Source organism: Rhinolophus ferrumequinum, chromosome 21 (genome assembly GCF_004115265.2).
Source record: "Rhinolophus ferrumequinum isolate MPI-CBG mRhiFer1 chromosome 21, mRhiFer1_v1.p, whole genome shotgun sequence".
Taxonomy (NCBI): domain Eukaryota; kingdom Metazoa; phylum Chordata; class Mammalia; order Chiroptera; family Rhinolophidae; genus Rhinolophus; species Rhinolophus ferrumequinum.
The window spans coordinates 27,842,674-27,848,505 of record NC_046304.1 but is presented as its reverse complement, the minus strand read 5'-3'; positions in this window follow the sequence as shown (position 1 = coordinate 27,848,505).

Here is a 5,832-nt window from a genome sequence, read left to right as displayed (position 1 = left end):
TGTTATTTTTTGAATGTTTTGTATTCTCTCCCCCTGAAGTCTAAGGGATATGGCCAAGCTTTCTCTGCCTCAGCTGTTATGACCTACAATATTATAAAGTCCCTTTCTCCAAGATTCTTATCACTTCCAGTTAGCCAATCAATTTTTCACTGATGGTCAGAATTGATTTCAGAGAGGCCAAAATGGTCATTTCCTCTATCCCCTGGGAGATTGAATTCTTGGGCAAGAAAGCAACAGTTGGAATAGTTGCTTCTTTTAGGGCATGCATCCCTTGTCTTCAGATGCCCTCTGCCAACCCTCCAAGGACGGATGGGGGCCAGGGAGTCCCCTGGGTTAGGGAAGGGGCTTGTGGCTGTACCAAGCAGCCTGGCTCTCATGTTGCCCTCGCCACATCCCCCCACCCCCCCAAAGTTCTCTGGTTGATTGCTGTGACATATCGATGGGCACTCTCCAAAGAGAGAGCAGACTAGCCGGCCCACAGCATCCCAGCTCAGCAATCATCGCTGATTAAAAACTAGTTACAAAGCAATGAAGATGGAATCCTGCATTAACCAAATGACCCTGTCCGTGGCCAAGCCCAGATAGATGGCAGTGATTATGAAAGCATCACTTACAATGTCGGCAAACGTTAATGGCTATTTGAATTTCCGGGAGATTTACAGGGTAGTGACAGTATTTGGCTGGATAGGACACAAGCTCTGCTTCCCAGATGTGCTTGTGTTTATGGATTTCTGTGGACTGACGGCCTAGCCAGAGCTGTTAGGTGGGTCTAATCTGAATATTCTGGCTTGTGTAAAGCGGCAATTTATCATATTGCCAATTTTCAGAGACTCTGAATTAGCTCAGCCACACTTAATGCTGAAACCATCCTGAATATAATTTAATCTTTCTTTAATGATTCAAAAGGCTCTTTGAAGTCTGGCACTAATCAGAGTCATGGTTATGAATATTAGAATTTGATATTCAAGAAATGTAAAAGTGCCCATAAAAGTATTAGGTGAAGGAGATTATGGAATATGGGGCACATGGATTTTTCTGTGAGAGCTACGTGTGTCGGGGGCCCTGTGTAAGTGTGGTGTGATAGGAGGTCCAACCTGACTAACGCTGACGTCACCACGCTCAGTGAAAAAGTCAGCCTTTCTCCCCTGCTTCTGCCTGCTCCCACATCCCCCAGGGAGAATTTGGTCTTTGCCCGCTTGGGTCTCAGTTGTGCAGATTTGGAGTGAGGAGAATTGTCCTGCCCAGGAAAAGTCCAGGAGCCCACGATAGTAGCTCCTTTAACAAGTAAAAGATAAATGAACATATACGTAAGGTGAGGGGGAGGGGAAAGACAAGAGCTTTCGAGAGCTGGGTTTAGAAGGAGAAAATGGAGAAAACAGCTGCGGTGATTGTGTGTATGTGTGTGTGTGTGTATCAAATGTGGATAACAGCACCTGCCTCATTATGTTGTTATAAAATCTAAAAAGCCCAGCATGCTCTCTCTCTTTCTGGTGCAAGAAAATTTCAATAGAATCACCATTTGGAATTTTTTAAAAACACTTCAGGGAAGATTTAAGTAAGTTGCCTTTCAATAATTTTTGGATGTAGGTATTTCCTTGAATATAACCCCACGTGAAAACAAAGGCAAGAAGTCAGGAGCAAGGAGGCCTGGCTTTTTCAGGGTTTTATAGCAGTGTCGTTTAGGGCTTGAGACCCTCCTGGAAGTCCCCCCAGAAGTGATGCCCAGCAGCCGGTTACGCAGATAGTGCTGGGCCAGCCTGGGAAGTCAGCTCAAGAACCACCTGAAGCCATCGCCTCTGCCCTCACCCCTTGCTTCCCTGGACCCTGGAGGAAATGGAGGTGCTTCCTCATCGGGGTAGGAACAGGACAAAGGGGTGACTCCTGCAGCCTTAAGGAATAAAAAGTGAATTGCTCTGAGTCTGAGTCATACAGAAAGTTGCACTTACCTCCCCAGAAACCAAGTCTGGGAAGTGACTGAGCATGCAAGCCGGGGCGGGAGAGCAAGCTGGGGCTTGGGCTCGAACGCAGCCAGTGTGGGAATCTGAAGGCAGAGATAACCACCGCCTCCCTTACCAAAGGATCCAGCTCTGTGGAATTGCAGGCCGAAGCAATTTGCCAGATTGTTGCCAGAGCCCAAATTCTACCCCTGCTTGCCCCTCGCCTCTCCCCACCCCCAACACTTGTCAATGGTCCATGTGTCTGGGGTTTAGGGAACCCACAGTGTATACCAGACTCTGCGCAGATTGGAAACCCACCCCCAGTGCTGTCCCACTGTTGACCTCTCACCTGGACTAGCCACCAATGTCCTCCCCTGCTCCACCCATCCCTCAACAGCTGCCAGAGTGGGTGTGCTACACTACAAGTGACCATGTCACTGCCTCTCGAACATTTATTGGCCCCTCATACCCACAGAGAGACAGCCAATGTGAACATGTAGCAGACAGGGCCAGAGCTGGGGATGCTACAACACGTGGGGCAATCCCACCCGAGGATGACTTGTCCTGGGTCCCACGAGCCCATCGAGGTGCCGCATGATATTCACGTAGATGAGAAACAATCTATAAGTGTCTGGGCCTTTTGTCTAATTTTATTTGACAGCCAACACAAAATATTTTTTGCACAATGTCAATATATAATGACTTTTGCAGGCTTTTACATTCAATACCATGTAAATGAACAGAAGAGCACACTTTGTTTCATTGTGAACTTAGCCAAGTTATTCGCCAATCCGGTCCTCAATAGCGATGGCCCTCGGTCAGTCTGCATTTATGGTGTCACAGTCACAGTGATTGCACATGTACGTGCATCTGACCACTTTGTGATGTCCTCTAGTACTGTCATTCATGAATGTTTACATATTCAAATGTAATACTATAATAGTCAAATGCATACTATTTTGTATAAATTACTTACCTTACAGTCCTTTATATTATAGATTGAGGGCTTTAGTGAAGTTTTTTGAAAGTAAAGGTTAGTAAAGGTGTCCTTACAACGTGTTTTTATATAAAAGCGGTTGGCTGCTAAAGAGTTGAGAAACAGGCTCACAGGCTACCACTCAAACTTTGTATGGAGGCTCCCAGAACCTTTTGATCCAGCCCCTGTCTATAGCTCCAGCCTCGTCGCCTGCCACCCCTCCAGCCTGGAACCCTGGACTCCAGTCACGAACAATAATATAAACAAGGCCGTGGAAACACAGCACAGGTCCCACCATCCCCGTGATTGATTGGACTCCCACCCTACGCTGCCCAAAGCCGCCATATTTACCCCTTCTTTTGCCTCACACATCACACCCATGATAGAAAGCCAGGCTGGCATCGACCCACCTGACTCATTCCTCCTTGGGAGTTGTAACTCTACTGCTGGATCTCCCAGGAAAGCATATGGGGAAGCAAATGAATGACAGTGCTGTTCCAGGAAGGTCTTGAAATGTGTGATAGGTATAGTGTGTATGACACACTTTGGTAGCTGAACTCTTCTTGGTAACAAATTGCCTTACAATTGGAGTGGCACTAGAGAGTCACATGCCCAAGTTGAGTCAATGTGTGCTCAGGATAGAAGTGTCCCTCTTTCTTCCGCGGTGGGCTGCCCTCCCCACCCACCCACCTCCATCCCCATGTCCGTCCAGGGCTTGTCAACTTGCTGTGGAAGCCGGCGAGTCCCCCAAATAACCAATCGTCCAAGTGTCCAACTGACTGAGTTTAAAACATTTACTAGTAACTTGTTTCTCTTAACTATTCAGAAAGTTTTCAGCAATCCGTGTCAAATGGAACCATTTGAATAGCTGTTGATGATCTCAATGGAGCATAGTTATCCATTGTTTGTCTGTTTATTTCAGCTTCGTCACAATCCGTGTTTCCCCGAAAATAAGACCAAGCCAGACCATCAGCTCTAATGCAACTTTTGGAGCAAAAATTAATATAAGACCCGGTATTATATTATATTTTACATTATATTATATTATATTAATATTATATAAGATCCGGTCTAATATAGTAAAATAATTTTTGCTCCAAAAGACACATTGGAGCTGATGGTCCAGCTAGGTCTTATTTTCGGGGGAACACGGTAGATGAGGGTTGCTGTGGCAGACAGTGGGGACTCTACTGGGGAAAGATGACTTCGAGTTAGCATACACTTCAGCCTGGTGTATGTCCAGGTGGTCAAGCCTGGACAAAGACTAAAAGGAAAACCCCGTGGAGATTGGGGCATGGGATGGGAGGCTGAGGGCAGAAAATGGAGAGAATGCTGGTGAGAGGGGTCTGAAGGCCCAAGAGCCGTGGAGCCCAGCTCCCCACAGCCCTGTGGGACCTGCCAATCCACCCAGTGGGATGAGAAAGCAACTCCTCACAGGAGTTGGTTGCAACCACTTGTCAGAGTTTTATTTCAAACTAGCAACAAAGGATCTACTTCCATGAAAGCCAGTTCCAAGAGCTCGTCTGTGGTGGGGACATTTGCAGAAGAAGGGCATCGACGCCACATTGTTAGAAGAGGTACAAGGAAGGAATGTGTGGCCAAGCGCTGCGGGAAAGCTGAGTGGATAAATCTCAGTTCCCGAGGCACTACACATCACGTCATGCAAAACTGGTCTCGGTTCTGTTAAAGACTAGGTGTGGAACAACTTTCTTGCACCAACAGTTGCAATAAAGACTCTATGTATCTAAGAGAAACAAGGGATGTGTGTGAATGGGTAGATTGGGTGAAATCGGTCATTTGATGAATTTGTCATGGGCCATGTTGACATGAAGAGGAGTCATTGCAGGGCTTTCCTGAAGTGCTGGCCAGTGAGGGTGTGGGGACAGAGCCCCAAAAAGCAGTTTCCAGGCTCTCGGCCTCACATAGAAAGGTGCTGGCTCAGGTAGTAAATGGCCATCGACTGTGATCAAATAGCCATCAGCTGTGGCTAGTTGGCCGTCAGCTGTAACCAGTGAGCCATTAGACATGAATATAACTGCCGTGGCTAGGCTAGTAGGAAAAGGGGGAGCTAGCAAGAAGATGGTGGCTGAGTCTGCAAGCGGCACAGTGAGGGTTGAGAATTGTGTTGCTCCTGGTTCCTGTGTCTCCAACCCAGCCGCCAGCGAGAGTATAGTGGTGTGACTCCCCTACCTATGGCTCCGTGGGTGTTCCTTTTTGGCCTCACCATGTCCTGCGTTCTTATGTGGGGAGTGGGAGCTGAGACCCCGCCTGACACCCCGCACGACACTTGGCGTAGTCGGCAGGGTCCCCTGCACTACAGAGGGACTCCTGATCTTTCTTGGGGAGTTAAACTATAGGGTGGGAGGTGGCCAGAGAGACCCATCATTTAGCCATGAAAGCTTACAACCACGGAGAATCTTGGGGCCACTATTTCTCTCGTGCGGACAGGAAGTCTTAAACAATTAACTTCAAGTATTGCAGCCACGGCATCTGCAAGGTGGCGGTGAACGCCGGACTCTGAGCCCATAGGTTTCTAGCGTTCCCATCCTACACTCACACCTGCCCTACGGGGACTCAGGTGCATCAACCTCTCTTAGTTGAGGCAGTTAAACATTTGCTCCATTCAGCTGCCCCTTGTTCTCATTGAAAACTTGACAAGCAACCTTCTGGTTATAATCTGGCCTCCCAGGTAGTCCTGGATGATGTCAGTGAACTGGCCCTCTGGAACTGGCCCTCCATTTTGTGTGTTCAGTGTGCAAACAGAGAAAGGTCCACTCAGGGTGCTGACGAAACCAGGTATGCGTCCCTGCAAGCAGATGGAGTGAATTCCAAGAGGCCATGCCTGCCTGCCTAAGAGGCCTGCCCACCTCCCTTTGGGGAGACCCCACCCTCACCTGTCCTCCCATTCGGTGCAGTGCT